This window comes from Cupressus sempervirens, chromosome 4, assembly GCF_028749045.1.
Source record: "Cupressus sempervirens isolate cs-2001-9-10 chromosome 4, ASM2874904v1, whole genome shotgun sequence".
NCBI lineage: Eukaryota > Viridiplantae > Streptophyta > Pinopsida > Cupressales > Cupressaceae > Cupressus > Cupressus sempervirens.
Window position 1 is genome coordinate 470,938,667 of NC_143121.1, and position 17,792 is coordinate 470,956,458.

At 35.0% G+C, this 17,792-nt stretch overlaps 1 pseudogene; it reads left to right on the forward strand.

The window, feature by feature from the left end:
* Positions 1 to 10,219: 10,219 nt before the first annotated feature.
* LOC149562009 (U-box domain-containing protein 24-like) lies at positions 10,220 to 11,715 on the forward strand (annotated as a pseudogene).
* The last annotated feature ends 6,077 nt before the right edge of the window (positions 11,716 to 17,792 follow it).

Genomic DNA, 17,792 nt, shown 5'->3' on the forward strand with positions numbered 1-17,792 from the left:
TCACAATAGAAATATATAAATTACAAACATAAACCATTAGGTGGAATGACATTACGTCGATGATTAATTCTATTATATTCCAACTTCCATAGGCAAGGTGTCATTCTTCGTGGCTTTGATGTAGTCTCTTCTTTCCCATTGAAAAGATGTTTTTCCGTACTTTGATACTTATGATTCCTATGGAGGAAGTGTCTACACTCATCAAACACTTTCTTTTCTAAACTTTTTGAATGATGAGATTTCATCTTTGGACCACAAACTAGACATGCAAATTTTTCCTTTGTTTGAAGACCTACAAGATAATGATATAATTGGATTATTAAATATGTTGATTTTTATAATTAGAATTATCATGCGCAACTTGAATTCACTATAACATACCACAAAAATGTGTTAGCCTTGGGGCATCATGTATTGTCCATGCAAGTATTGCATGGAATTGAAATTGTCTTTGTCCTATTGGTCTAGACACGTCATACATAGTGACACCGTTCCATAACTCCACCAACTCATCGATAAGAGGCTCAATATATACATTCATATCTTTAACTTGATATTTACCTACTTGAATGAACAGTAACATTACATGATTATTGTGACCATTTTACTGCAAGATTTGTAAGTACATGTAAATTAATAACTATCAAATGATAAGATACCTAGAACAATCATTGCCAACATAATGTGCTCCCTCTTTATTGACATCCACGGAGGAATTTTATTGTTGATAACAAAAACAGGCCACACCGAGTAAACAGATCTCATCTCTCCAAATGGATTGACACTGTCCGCTGCCAATGAAAGCCTGAGATTATGAGGTTCTTCTTTGAAGTGTTTCTGCTTTTCCTCTATGTGCATAAATGCCGAACCATCCGTAAGGATTCAAATAATGTCATCTCGACTTCTATTGTGTGCATGATAATCCATAAATTGAGCCAAGCTACTACACCTGAATAATTGTCGCATCTGTGGAATAATGGGGATGTAACGAAGAAACTTTTGAGGCACCTTTTTTTTTAGTCGATCTGTTTGTTATCTACTCATATGACATACAGGTCATTGTGTTGCAAATTCATGTTCTTTATAATATATAATATGATCATTGGGACAAGCATGTATTGCTTCATACTCCATTCCAATATCTTTCATAACAGCAGTTAATTCTCAATATGAGCAAGGTAGAATATTTGATGATGGTAACAAAAACTCGCCTATCAATCTACAACAAAAAATATAAGTTGTTAATGTAATCACCTAAAAATGGTCATCTAGACTATTAGCCCCCTTTTCAGCATTTTGGCTAAATTAATTTAATCATTTATCTAGACCAAATTGCTAATAATCAATTTATTTGATTATAACCTATAGTTTGACTATGCTATCCTAAGTTCATTATTTGATTAAAAGAACATGTCCCCTTTTAATTAAATAAAAGACCCCATTCTTCTAACCCACTTAAAGTGCACACATAAAGTCCTTTTTCTATTTTGAAATTAAAAGAAAAGGCTTTGTGACTTTTGTCTTATATGACAAGTTAACTTATATTCTATTGGTTGACTTGTGTGTGCACATGGATCACTCCTCTTTTCAAATTCCACCGTTGATCATCCACCATCTTCATCTTGATCTCTACCGTCCGTACAACTTTAAAAGGGAGAGAGCTTTCCCCTCAATCAATCCATATTTTGAATATTGTTATGCTGCAGGTTTTCTAACAGGTTTCTTTGGAGCTTTGTGGAGAACTTCTATTTCTTGTCTACATTCTCTCATACCATAGCATTTTAGCTTAGATTCATGTTGCATGTTAGTTTAGCTTCTATTTTGCAATAATCTATCTCACATAGCTTAATATTTGGATTGTAACACTCTCATCCATGCTTAGAATAGCTGCACTTTTCATATTCATTCTAGTTTAATCTTTAGTTGCATTGCATTCTTGAGGAACTCCTTGAGACATTTGCATTCTTGCATCTTGTCTTTGGAACCTCCCATTGCATGGTTTACTAGCAAGAAGAGTATCTCTAAGGCTCATCTGAGAGCCTTCTTATTCTTGAAATATACTCTCTTGCACTCTGTGGATAGGGAGCTCTAAGCCAGCATCCGAACATTCCAACTCATGGAATCGTTTGGATAGAAGGATTTAGAGTGTGACACTTTCGAGTGTACATTTTTGGTGCCCACCGTGGGTTTAAAATAAAAATGTGCCTCGGTGAAAACCACTTCTTGTGGCACCTTGGTAGCAAAAGTAAAGAGAAATAAATGCATCCTACGATGAAAACTACATCTTGTGGCACCTTGGATAAGTACCATGATGAAAACCTAGTAAACGAGCATCATGCGTAATTCTTCCATCATCCATCTATCCCTTCTTCTCTCTTTGATCTTGATAATGTTGAGCTATCTTTGCATTTTGGCTATCTTATCCACCAGATTTTCTATTGTGCTCTCCCATTCACTCATAGCCTCTATCTTGAGCTTTATTTTTATTGCTCTATCCCATTGCTATACTATCTAGTTGACCCCTTGGTCTTGATCATAATAAATGAAACGTGGTTCTCATAGGTCTCATGACATGGCTACTCTTTTGGACTACAAACTACATGCTATCTTACTCATTGGCTTCCATCGCTTATCTTATATGCTATCCTACTTGTTGGCTTCACCGCTTATCCTACATGCTATCTTGCTCATTTCTTCCATTTCTTATCCAAAACCTACTTTATATGGCTATCTTTCCCTAGCTTGGGTACTCTTGAGGAGTGTGTCCTTAAGGATCACTTTCACTTGCTTCATACTCCTTTCTTATCCATCTTTGTCTATCCACCAACTTTCTGCTCCATCATGTCCTACACCTTGCTAGACGTTGGAAGAAAATAATGTGATCTTTCTTAAGAACTAGTAATCTCTAAAACCTTCTAAAAAATCCAAAAAATCATATATCTACGATCTTGAAAAAATTCCTAAAAATTAGAAAATGTCCTAAAAAAAAAAAGATCATCGTAGTGAAAACCTAGCAATAGACACTTTGATGTATCACCAAAAAAAAAAAACAAAAAAAAACTCCTGAAAAAATATGTCAAGTGGTGAAAACCTGGAAACAGGTGCTACTTGAAACCCTTGCACCTATGTCTATCAAACTCAATCATCCACTTTGCTACACATTTCCTAGCTTGGAATTGTTTCTTGTCCTCATCTTGGGGGCATAGCTACTTAGCCCATTGAGGTATTCTTGTGCATTAGGGTTCTCTGACAACTCACAAAACAATGTTTCTCAACACTACCCCCACCCACTTTGACATCAAGTGTTTTTCAACACTTTATAGATAGTTTACCTACGGTCTCCGATGTTGCGATATTTCTCACTATCAGAATCAAGTCTGGAAGAAATGGCCAACTGACTTACACACACGCACTTTAACACTTAAACGACTGAGCTATGTTGATCTTTATCTACTTTGTGTGTTGTCTATGATGATTTCTTTGCCATGTGTTTCCTCCCTAATAGTCTTTCAAGGATGTCATTGACTAGAAGACTGGGGGCATGGGACATATTTTCTTGATTTCTACTTGTGGGTATACTTTTGTTTTTCTATAGTGTTGTAAGCATTTATGCTAGTCCTATTCAACACGTTGACTTACAAATGTATCATCCTTGACTGTTTTGCAAGATCGCACTCAGGGTTTATCCTAGCGCTTATGCCTTGATACAAGTTTAATCTTGCTAAATTAAATTTAGGGAATCTAATTGTACAGTTATCTTGACTTACATGTCTCTGATGCTTAGATTGGATTTCCACATACCTATCTAATATCGATCATATTCATATCCTCATAGTTATAGTAGTGATGGTTGTATGATCTCATGATGTCCCTAATAAATGCTCAATGATGAAATTAAGAGTCTAAATGTTATGCACTTCTTGCTGGTAAACCACTTTGCATATTAGCTTGCATTTTAGGTTCATTTTCTAGCTTAATCTTATATTCTTGCATATGGGGAGAGCTCTCTCTTCATCTTTTTGTGGACATATCGGCTAACTCGTTTCATATATTTCTTTACTTTCTTCTTGTTCATGTCTTTTCACCTTCTTAATCTTTCACTTCATCTCATTTCTATCTTATCATCACATTATATAAAATTTTGACCTATTAAATAATTTCAACGTCCTAGATTCATTTTTGAGATCGAAATCCAAATTCGAGTTCATCTTGATGTTCAAAATTGTCTTTTAAAATTCTACTTTCTTCTGAGCAGTTAGCTGACCTTTTGAGGTCTAATCTCTAAATCATCACTGGGGCATCTTCATTTCTTCATGTCTTAATCATTTCCATACTTCATATCTACTTCAATTCACTATTTCATGTCTAAAATCACCTTTCTACTCATTTCAACCTAATTTTTATGCTATATCCTTCAAGGTCAACTCTAGTCAAACTGGGGCATTTCATCAGTTTCTTATAGTCATTCTTGGGTTCTAATCATTTATCTATCATATCAAACATTGCTATATCTCGATTTTCTCATGTCTAGCTACTTTCTACTTCCTCTTACCTCATTTCAATTTCGATCCCGAGGCGGTAGAAATACTCTATCACTGATTGCTACAACTATCTATTTCTTAGGAGCATTTGTTTGACCTTATCACTTGCTCTCGATCTATTCGCTTTGCTAGATGTTAGAATTATTTTTGGATCCTAACATCATCTTCCTAATGTTTAGTACTACCACTATCAGGCTGTGCATTTAGGACTTGCTATCTATTTCTGCATTTCATTCTTTGGAATCAGATATCTATATCTATCATCGCCTACTTGGCTTCAATTTTCTTTGACATAATGTGTTCCCAGATCAATCACGCATTAGTCAAAGAGGTGCAAATGTAATCACCTAAAAATGGTCATCTAGACTATTAGTCCCCTTTTCAACATTTTGGCTAAATTAATTTAATCATTTATCTAGACCAAATTGCTAATAATAAATTTATTTGATTATAACCTATAGTTTGACTATGCTATCCTAACTTCATTATTTGATTAAAAGAACATGTCCCCTTTTAATTAAATAAAAGACCCCATTCTTCTAACCCACTTAAAGTGCAGACATAAAGTCCTTTTTCTATTTTGCAATTAAAAGAAAAGGCTTTGTGACTTTTGTCTTATATGACAAGTTAACTTATATTCTATTGGTTGACTTGTGTGTGCACATGGATCACTCCTCTTTTCAAATTCCACCGTTGATCATCCACCATCTTCATCTTGATCTTGACCGTCCGTACAACTTTAAAAGGGAGAGAGCTTTCCCCTCAATCAATCCATATTTTGAATATTGTTATGCTGTAGGTTTTCTAACAGGTTTCTTTGGAGCTTTGTGGAGAACTTCTATTTCTTGTCTACATTCTCTCATACCATAGCATTTTAGCTTAGATTCATGTTGCATGTTAGTTTAGCTTCTATTTTGCAATAATCTATCTCACATAGCTTAATATTTGGATTGTAACACTCTCATCCATGCTTAGAATAGCTGCACTTTTCATATTCATTCTAGTTTAATCTTTAGTTGCATTGCATTCTTGAGGAACTCCTTGAGACATTTGCATTCTTGCATCTTGTCTTTGGAACCTCCCATTGCATGGTTTACTAGCAAGAAGAGTATCTCTAAGGCTCATCTGAGAGCCTTCTTATTCTTGAAATATACTCTCTTGCACTCTGTGGATAGGGAGCTCTAAGCCGGCATCCGAACATTCCAACTCATGGAATCGTTTGGATAGAAGGGTTTAGAGTGTGACACTTTCGAGTGTATAGTTAATATAAATAATATTAGTGGTACATTATTCACCCTTTGTTAACTATAAAGACATATATGACATACCTTAACATATGTGACATTGTTATGTTGGATAAACCATTCATAACCTTCAAGTTTAACAATAACAATACAACAGAGAGAAGAGTTGTTTGGGAGTCTTTGTATAGGGGCTCAAACTAAATGTGTCATGGATCAATGTATTTATACCATCCTCTTCAATTGTGTTTTCTAGCCCATGATCGTCATCTTCCATGGGATCATTATCTTCACCTTGGATATTTGCACCTCCATGTTCCTCCACTTCGAAAACCATATTCTTCAGATTGTTGTGGTTCATATCATGTACTTCCCTGGGAAGATCAACCTATATAAAATTGATTAAAATAAATAAACCATGATCATCAACTCATCATGAAGTTATTTCATATGTATATAAATTGTTAAAATGATATAATGAACGACTTTCCAGTGGATGATAGTGATGCCCCCCTTCAATGTGACCATTCTCCCTACAATGTCTCTTAACTGTTTTGATTAGCAGTCTTCTATGGTTTAAGTCCTTACAAATATTGCAAGGACAATAACATTTTCCATCACGTTTTCTTTTCAAGTTAGACCACAATCTAGTGATTGTCTCCCTATTTTGTTCTTCACTTATATTATTTGACATGATCGATCTTTGTAGGAAGCAAAAATTGGGCTATAAAAACTTCGGTCTACAACTTTCACAAACTAAGCAAAACTATCAAAAGTACACAAATCATCTTAGACCTAGCTAAATACTTTAATATTTTAAAAATACTTTTTTTGACTTTATTCCTAAGATTATTTGTAAAACTTTGACCAACCGCTTGAAGGTCTTATTTCAAGAGACCTTACAACATTAAGCCACTAAAAGCAATTTCAAAACATATAAGCTAAAAGTCTAGTTAAAATATACATTAGAATAAAAAATATACAATTTTCATACTCGAGCATGCAGCTATAACTCATGCAACAGTTTTCTTGCTTAGCTGTTGAAGCTCTCCAGCAATCAAATTATACAAACTAGAAGGCCAAATAGAAATTTCAAAACATATAAGCTACAAGTCTAGTTAAAATATACATTAGATTAGATTCAACAATAGCAAGCAATGTTATTCAGAATTAGATTCAACAAACCTTAGCAGTGTAAATAGCCATCTCCTTTAAACTGGACTCCAGACACGAGGGGGCATTCACATACTCTTCCCCTAAAGGTATCCTAAAGAACAAAAGCCACTATTCTTGAGTTTGTGAATTGCACCTCGAGATGAATGAAGCTTAAAAAGAATGAAAATTGTTTTCATACATTTAAATCAGGATGTAATATTTACTCATAAGTATATACCTTTCAAGCACTTAAAGTTGTTGTTATATGTGTTGCAAGAAAAGAAGAAGTTTCAAGATAAGTTTACATTGCTGTTATATGTATTGTAGGAAAAGAAGAACTTTACATTGCTTTAACTTGCCATTGATGAGTATCATCTAAGAATTTTACCAAAATTTTCCCAGAAAATTTTATCAATTTTGCCTCTCCATAATTATACTTATTAAATAAAATAAACCACACAATTATCGTTTACTACAGGAGAGTTATGTTCATATGTTAAGAGACAATTCATTTTCTGTTATGAAAATTTGGGGATGCCAAATGCTCTCAAATCTATTATATTCACTTTTGTTCTAATTTTATTACAGTGAATTTCAATGTAAATTAAGGTTATGCTTTTTCTGAAGAATAATATTGAATGGTCTGTCACAGGTATGTGCTTCATCACTTGGTGAGATTTCTGCTAAGGCTCAATTAGATGAGAGAGCCATGATTGAAGAGCCCTCAAATTCTGTAGCCACTGATATGCCAACCATTCGTCCAAGTGCTACTGAGGAACATGGTGAAGTAGAGAAACCAGAGTCTTCAAAAAAACCAAAGGAAATGAATGAACCACTTGAGGAAGATGGATGCGAGTTAGGTAAGGTTGATTCTAGTGAAAAAAGACTTGAAATTTTTGAAACTCCCATGCAACAAGATATAACTGAAGAGGTTGAGATGCACCTGGTGGAAAAGCAAGAATCTCCAACCATAGTTCAATCATCAATTGAGATCCTGTCTCGGAGTGATGATGTTGTGAAGCAACAAGAAGAAGGGTTGCTAATTGTGGAGCTAGTTGCTGGAGCTGATGGTAATGCTTCTGCTTCTAAAGAACTCGAGTCTCAAGGGGTACATTCTGGTGTTGATGTTTAGAATGAAAAAAATGTGATAGATAATAGTGATATTCAATGTAACAATGATATCAACAATGCTTTAAGATAGTACACATCTCTTAGATAGTGAGATATCAATAAAAGACAATGATGCTCAATAGATGTCACTGCTATGACAAGCAAGGTCTTTTATATTACAAAGATCTTGAAGATCATAAGAGCAGTTAGGAGCAGCATTATGAAGAGTCGTGAGAAAAGGAAAGAAACTAAGAAATGAAGACAATATCAAGGGCACTAATGAAAACATCGAAAGAATGCGATAGCTGTTAGAGACGATACAAAGTAGATGAAATACATTTTTACACAAATGTTTCTAGTATAGGAGTTCTTATAACAGTTTTCCATTTTTATTAACTTTCATTATATAAATGAAGATCTATCTAGGCTAAATTGCTTGCAAAGTAAATCTTTATGATTTTGGTAAACTTACTATTAGTAGTTGGGTAATAATGGCACCTTACATCAAATGTAGGATGATTATGTTGATCTAGACATCCATGGAAAATATTGTGACTCAGAGGGATTTTACATGAATATTAGGTCCTAAATGATATTTACCACTATAGAATTTTGACAAAAAAGTGATGGTCATGACAACTCAGACAAAAGGATGTTCAACAGAGCATAAGGTCTCGTGAATATTATAGCAGTAAGAAAGAGATAATGGAAGGCACGTGTCTTAGAGACGAAGATACAAGTTTGTATAAGAGCAAAGCATTACATAAAATAAGACAAGAACATTGTTTTTGAAAAGGCGAATACTAAAATCTAAAAGGAAAGCCCAAAAACGAGAATTCCAGTGCAAAATAGTGATCAACAAATTAAAGGACATCAACAGTCAAGAATCATGCAATTAAGATAGTAAAAAGAAAATTAATGGACAAGAACCAAGTCATTAAATGGTGCTCATTCAAAGACAAACACAAGTGTTGCAAAACACTAAAACAGTGAGAAGCAATTGGAGATATCTTGAGCAGAGATCAATTAGAAGTCATCAAAATCAGTCACTATTATCTAGGAACAATGTTAAAGGACAGTGATAAAGAAATACGACATTAAAGGACAGTGATGAAGAAATGTTGACACACTTTTATATGTATGTTCAGTGAGCACAGATTAAGAACAATGGTAAATGTTGAAAATAACAAAATAGATATGTCATCAAATGGAATCCATAACAGTGACGATAAGACAGTGAGATGGACTGTTATAGAAACTCAGAGATGATAGGACATGACAAGATATACATTTACCATTTTCTAGAGGAGCATCATCATCAAAGGTTACAGAAGAACTATCAACAATGATATGAGTAGATGTAATGACATTAAAATAGCATGATTGCAATTAATTTCAGTGAAGAAGAAGATCAAAACTATGATAAATATTAGAGAGCATGACTCATATGATGATGGGTAGAAAGAGAGATAATTTCACCTTTTTGTTAAAGGTATTTAGAGTGTTTGCAAGATGATTCACTATCCTTGGATACATTCATAGCTTTTATTTGAAGGATATTCACCATATAATGATCATCAATTTACTGTCTTGTCTAAGGGGTCCAAGCACTAATGTCAAAGACCATTTTCTGTTAATAATGGTACAACACTTTTGGTGAAGATACAATATCTATGATTGTATGAAACGATGCTCTTGGTTACACAAAGTAGACCTAGAAATGCAGTAAGAATATTATGATGGCCATCAGACAACGAAGAGCAATGAGGTGGCCAAGGGTAGAAACAATGTGTGTGCCATATAAAAGCAGCAATAATATATGTATAAGAGAAAAAACAGTGATCAAACAATGTAAGGAAACAGTGAGTAGATATGCATCCAAATAGTGCTACTGCAATGAAAAAAATAGTGACATTAGAGAGAAAGAAAGTGGTGAATATACATGCAAAAAAATGATTGATGTTTGTAGGCGCACTTTTAGTACCCCTATTTTGAAACTTCAATATGTGGTTGTCCTAAATCTAGGTTCCACTAGTTTACTAGTCTCTTGGTTGATGAAATATGTAGACAATATTGTCAAGGTCTATGCAACATCTATGGTAGAGTTGGAATGGTATAAAATGCTTTGCAAGGATAAAAACATTGGTTATTATGATTCTTTCAAAGAGTAGGATGGATGATTGTGCCACAGATTTTGGGCAAAGCCCTAGCTATATATCTATTGAACTTCATAAGTTTAAGAGGGATATCGAGGAAGCTGAAAGGGAAAAGGAGCTCCAGGATGTCTAGTATATGCAGTAGGTCATGGCTATTCTTTCTCAAGCAAATGCTAACATGGCATTAGAAACCTCCTGCAAGCATTTCCTGGAATTGAGGAGAGTAGTTAGCAGATCTCGGGAGAATTTCATTACTCATGAGCCATATTCACATTTTAAATGTCCTCTTATAGGGAAAGTGATGAACGATCCAGTTTTGATCTCAACTAATAATTCTTTTGAGATAGAAGCAATTGAGAGTGAGTTTGCAAGAGGTGAGCCAAAGGATCCCCTTATTGGTATAGTTCTCCCGAATTCCATTCTTATACCAAACCAAGCCTTGTACTGCACTATAAATCTCTGGAGGTAGCAAAACTATGTGGCAAGGATTTTGAAGGCAAAGATAAAGTTGGAGACAAAATTATGTGCCGAGCAAAAAAAAGAGCACTTGTTGATCTGTCAAAACTCTGCAAAGAGAGTACAAATGATAAAAACTGGATAATTTTTGAATCTTTACTTCCATTAATATTGGGAGCTTTGAAGCCTAATGATAACAAATTGAAGGCACTTTGTTTTTCAGTTTTAATGGCAGTTGTGGAAGACAATAACCATGGGAAGGAAAAACTTGTTGAAGCCAATGGGCTTAGTAAGATCATTAAATGTCTATTCAATGACTTGAGCCCTGACCTCACAAGGGTTGCTATAAACTTCTTGTCAGAGATGACAAAAATATAAGAATATCCTGGAGTAGCTAGGCCAACAACGTGCTGCTATTTTGACAATTGTTATGATTTTAATTAGGGGCAATCATCCAAAGTTGATGATGGATATTGAGACTATTCTCAATGAGCTCTCTTATGATGGAAACTCATACAATGAAGGAAACATAAGATCAATGATCTAGTTTAATTGGTGCAAATCCTTTGCCCATTGCCTTTTAAGAGGTACGGAGGAATCCAAATTGGGAATGGTCAAAATGCTCACACAATTGCAGCTCGTTGACAACAGAAGAGAGGCCTTGATTCAACAAAATGTAATTGATGCTTTGAAGCTGGAGGGGTTCCTTTGCTACTTGTCTTCTTAGAGAAGCCTAATTTGAATATGAAAGTCAAAGCTATAGCTGTTCTAATAGATTTAACTATGGAGCATGGAAGATCTTTTCTTCTCTATGATGACAAGACACCAATAGAAGCATGCAAGCTTGTTGAAGCCATCATGGGAATTCTAACTTTCTGTGAATTACCAATTGTAGAGAATTCGATGAAGGTGTTGTTATTGTTGATGAAAGCTTCAGATGATAGTGATGTTGCAGGATTGATTGAGGACAATGATAATAACCTTCAAACCATTCGGGTTTTTATCAAAATGGCCAAGCCTCCCTTGCAATATCAAGCTATACAACTGGTTTTTTAATGTGCAGAGATTGATGGTTTTGTCTAAATGGATTCTTAGCATGTTCAAAATGTGGCTGTCACATTAAAGCAGAGAATTTGGAGTTGAAAAAGTTCATGTATCTATATCTCATTAATCATGCAAAGAATATCATGCTGATGTTGAAGGTCGAGAATCAGGAAGGTGTAGTCATTTTCGATGAGATTGTGAAGGAGTTAGATGCTTTCATGGTTGCCCATGGAGATAAATGACATATCAAGAAATGGTCATGTATTGGTAATATTTATGCTAGGAAGAGGTAGGCACAAGATCGTGTGTTGTCACTTATAAAAATTCAAGATCTTGTCTTTTCATAAAATTTGAGTAGAGAGGAGTCTAAAGTTGTTTGAGAACTTAAGTAAGTAATGAGAACTATTTTTAGGAAGTAGAAGGTAAGGGTTGATTGGCTTTAGGAAGGAGATACAAATATAGTCTTTTTCTATAATTATGTGCAAACTTATAGTTAAAATAGGATTTATATATCTACTTTGGTTAATTTAGATGGAATTTATCTGATCTTTTCATATGTTTTGTCTCAGAAAAATCTATGTGGTACTATTTAGAAGATCCATCCCTACTAAGGATGAGGGGAATGATGCAGAGATGGGTAAGGGCTCTTTATCAACTATTAGGCAATCTTGCCAAAAGATCAAATTGCAATCCAAATTGACAATGTTCCTTAGGGCTACTAATGGCTCACATATACAAATACAAGGACTCTACTTCATGAGGGTTCTACTATGGTTTCCAATGTCCTCAAACACCTAACCCAACCCAAAAAGTTCACTCACCAAGTTAATGGTAAACTAACAATCAAATGCCATTAGCAAAAATAAAGCCGAGTTCTACAACCTTTTGACCATTATTAGAGCATGTGGAATTAGAGTTGTAAGCCTGTGAAATATTTGAAAGGTTTCTTTATTAAATGTGGAATGGGAGTTGTAAGCATATGAAGTATTTGAAAGGTTTCTTCAGTAGATGTCATCTTGTGGGACACATGTTTGTATGAAGTATTTGAAAGGTTTCTTCACTATATGTCATCTTGTGGGACACATGATTGTTTTATTCTCATAAACTTAATCTATGTTTGTGCCAAATGGGAATTTCGATGAGTGGATGTCCATTAAAGCTCATGCCAAATTTAGAAGTTTATAAAGGTGACGTAGGAGCATAAGTGGTTCTTGGCAATCTTGAATCAACCAAAAATATTTGCTTTGAGTTTGTTCCTTTTCATTCCAGTTCTATCTTTCTTTCAACATTATTTTGAATTGGCTGGTTTTCTCATGTAGACCTATTTGACATGTTCCTAGCACTGTGGTGTAGGAGGACCTAGGGTTTGGGCTAAAACCCCAAGATATTCTAGCTTGTAAATGATCCTAGTCTGGTCATTAATGAATAAAGACTCCAAGAGGGTCTAAGTGGTGTGTCAGGGTAGTTTGTGTGTCTTTGTGATCCTAGCTAGGTCATTGATGAATAAAGACTCCAAGAGGGTCTAAGTGGTGTGTTAGGGTAGTTTGTGTGTGTTTGGGAAAAAGTTGCCAATAGGTGACAAGAAATTGCCAAGTTTGGAAAAATGGGATCATGCCAAATGACCCTACAAAGTGTGTAATTGTTTGAAAAGGATGGAGACATGGTTCATGTAGTTGAGGAAGGTATTCTGCATCGATTTAAGGTGATGGTAGGTTGATAGGAGTCAAGATGCTGAAAAGTTGTAAAGTTTTCATTTTAACTTCAACATTTGGGCAAGATTTTACAAAATCTCTAAAGGTGGTTATGGGTCAGTTCCAAAAGTTGGAACATGGCAGTTGGAACATGGTTTTTATAGCTAACATATAGAATGAATAGTTCTTAACATAGGAAAACTTATGGGGAAAATAATAACAATATCTCAAACTAACATATAATTGATTAAAAAAAATTACAACCCTACATTCTTGTATGCATAACAATTAACATTAAAAAAAAATGGCGATATGTAAATACTAGACATTGGCAGTGAGACCCTTCTTCCTGCCAATCACCCTTCCTTCAACTAGTTGCTCTATATAGTACAAAACCTAGGCTTTCCCTGGAATGTGGTTAATGTATGCTCGAGATTCTGGAGGAAGAAATGTATGTTTGTTTCATAGATGGTACTGGAGGGTTTCGTAGCTGGTACTGGAGGGTACTGATCAAAATCCAAATTCTCAAAGCATTCGACCAATCCCCTTGCCCATGCCTTAGTAGATAAGATCTACCATAATTACTCCACACCTAGCAGAATAGATTCAAAGTGCAATTGCCACAACGTCTATCCACATCGCCATTTTATTGAAGAATTATGCAAAATCAAGATGGTGCTTGTACGAGCTTTGCTTGATGTTGAAATCGAGAGCACCCATAATTCTAGTGTTGTTATACGATGTGAAGCCTTGTGACCTTCGATGGATGGACAAAAGAGGACCTTATGTTGAAGCTTTGACAATGCACCAGACAAAGGGGAGATATCACTCCAAAACCATTGAAAACTAGAAATAGGCTCTGCATCAACTTTCCTATCTCAGTGGCTTTGAGCTCGATGCCTGTAATGGGTAAGATGGCAAGGACCTTTACACTCTTCTTCACTATGGCCTTGATGAGGCTAAGATATGCACTCACTCCTCCAAACATTGAAATGGCATATATTGTATATGCCGCCACACAAAAACCTGCATTCCAAATGTTTTTTTTTTCAATTTTAGCTTGACGACGTCGCAATTGCGACACCTACGTTGCCTAATGTCGTAATTGTGATGTCATCGGGCTATAATTGAAAAAAAAAAGCCAAAAAAACATAACATTTGCCCGCCGTCGCAAGTTGACCCCTAATGTATTAGTGATTTTAGATTGAAGAATAGAAGGAGTTCAAGTTTATGAAAGTGATTGTCTATAAAGAGGGTATAAATCATCGAAAATGGGTAAAGTATGTACACAAAAAGTGATCTAAAACCCCATTTGAGCAACACCCAGAAACCATTTTCAAAATTGAGAACTTTAATTTTTTGGCAAATTGAGCTTCTGAGGTGCACATTTTTAGGAGGTGCACGCATTTTCAAGAGGTGCACAGGTTCACATTTTGGAGGTGTGTAGGTCCACATTTTTGAGGTGCACAGGTGCGCATTTTTTAGCTCCATAGCTTTGCATTTTTGAAAAAGTTCTGCCAATAGTTAACTGCTTGTTCCAAAAATAGTGCTTTCCATTCATCGGGAACACATTCTTACAACAGTTTAACTTTGACACATGCCTAGTAAAGGACCGACTTCTATTTTTGGCACTTCTAGATACTTCCACTTCAACTCGGAGCTTTCTTATTCTTTCTTCTCTCATACTTCTTTGTTTTTCAACATGTAAAGGCTCATGCATGCAATTAATGAATAAAATATGGATGGAGTCTTGTTTAATACCAGTTAGATTATTAGTTTGTTTTATTGTTTAAAAGCATTTTATTACATGAAGACACTTCTCACTCTCAACACAAATTGAGGAGACAATTTCTTATAAATACCCCATTGTAATATGTAACAAGGGCCACTGTTATTATGCAATAAAATTATGCTTTTGGTGCTCGCATTTGGAGTGTAGTGATTCTTGCCTGAATGTGTCATATTTTTGTGAATTTTGTTCACGGAATTGTGATTGAGCCAAAAGTTTATTGTGTTGTTTTTGGTTGTGTGATCTTTTAGTTCTAGTGTTTGCTATAGATTTATGAATTCTGCTAATGTAACGAGCTCGAGAAGAGATCATCAAATTGTGTCTGCATAGCTTTTTATCTCGCATGAGTGCACTTTCTATGGCCTTGTGATTTGATGAAAGGTGAAATATCATATAATTGTTAAGGTTTCTCATCGACGATTGCATCAGTGGATTCTAGGAAGCACTACTCCTATTTTCATTGGTTTCTTATCAATTTATTCAAAAGCTTAACTCGTAGCATGTTGTTTTCTATAGCTTATGTCCATTTAGGATTTCAATTTCATGTTATTTTCTTTCAGTTTTGTTATTTTCTTTGCTAACTCCTTGTTAGAATAGGAACTCATTTTAGTTACACTGTTAGAATTGCATTCATTAAAAAACCAAAAAATACAAAAATATTGGTCTTTTGTGTGTAATTTTGAGACAGAAAATAGATTTACTTCATTCTATGTTTAAATCAGAACTAGCAAAGGCCTCCTCATGAACAATCACATTTATCTTCAACTGAGCGGATTTTGGTATGTTGCAAGACAAATACTAAACCTTGGAGTTGATCCCAAAAGAATTAGCTTTTCAAGAGAGGAATTGCATAATGGATTCTTGCCATTGACCTCATGTAAAATGACTACCCAATAGAAGTGGCACTAGAAGGAGGGCCCCTTTTGACTCCTGGAAAGGAAGAAAATTTGTCCAAGTTTCAAAATTTTCGTACTCCTACAGTAATCTACGCTTCACAAAAATTCAAAAAAATTCATGAGTTTTTGACAAATTCAGGTCCATAGCTACGTAGGTCCGAAGATCTGCAACTTTTCAAGTGCGCAAAACTCTGTGGTGTGCAAAATTAAAAAAAGTGTACTTTTGCAGAGGTGCTCTTTTTCTAGAATTGATGCAAATTGGAGGGTTTTGATCCAAATCCCCCATTTTAGTGAGCATTAAGATCTTCACCAAGTGCACACGAGTTTCTTGAGCTTACCCACTTCCACAAACCACGCTATGATAAAGGGATACCAAAAACTCCACCCATTCATATTACACATTCCAACATCATTGTTTGCTTTACATTCTACTTCACACATTTCCGTCATTATGCACCATGTCTTTCTTCAATGCCCAAAGTTCACCTTTGAACCTAACTAGACCATTACATGACTTGCCCAAAAATCCTGAAAAGTTTTGCCCATAGTTCATCTATGGAGAATCACGAATAACAGAAGATCATATTAAAATATTCAAGGAGATTTGTAATTGAAGCCAGATTCAGTATATGGATGTGGTATGCTGCCTTTTTCCTTACACTTTAGGAGAAATGGCATTCAATTGGTACCTCAATCTGCCACCAGCATCAATAAGGGATTCAAACTCTTTTGAGAGCAAGTTTCTAGAATAATTCAAGATCTATATTGATCTAGCTCTCCTATATCATCAGTTCATCTCAATCATAGTTTAATCATTGCTTCTACAGGGTGTATCAAAGAATGGAGTTTCCTTACATTATACCACAAGAGGCTACCATCCATATCTATTTTGGATCAATGGATTCATTAACTTCTATTTTTCTAAGAAGGCTCCCACCTAGAGACATTGATACCATTGAAAAGGTCTTCAAAGAGGTTGTTGCATTCTCGAAGCAGGCTACTGCTGCTTTAGTGCCAATAATTACATATTCAGGGTATGAGTCTCAAAAGATTGATTTCTTTGAGTGGAAGGCAACTACATCCATTGAATAAGAAAATAATATGGCTAGAAATTTTAAGGCCATGAAGGAGATGATGTCTCTTTTATCCAATGAACTCATCAAAATAAAGTTGAATTCTTCAAGAGACCAAGGCAATCATCCAAGACAACTTGCTAGCCAAAGCAATTATTCCCAGAATTAGAGCAGAAATTTTGGCCTTTACAGTAATATCAACAATGAGAATAATGGTATTAGAGGTACGAGAGTAAGTAAAAATGGATATGGGTACAATGATGTTTTGGATCAGCCTCCCCAAATCATGGAGAAACAACCTTTGCAGTTTAGTGCAATGATGTTTGAATCATATGATAAATCTACAAGAGGACTAAATAATGGTGATGGTTAAGAGAAGTTTGTGTTCCCATTCAATGAAGAAATTATTCCAAGTCTTGATGTCTCAATAAGTGTGGATATGCCAAGAAATTTTGTGGGTGTGAAATTTTTTGAAGTTCTGAAACTCCACGAAGTTGCAAAAGGTGATGAAAATGAAGAGGATCCCAAGGTTGGTGAGATTTTTGAATTAGAAAGTCATCAAGGAGAAGATATCAATTCTTCCTATTGTGATATTGATTCCCCATTGAACAATGATAAGATACCTTTGTTAGAATAAGAT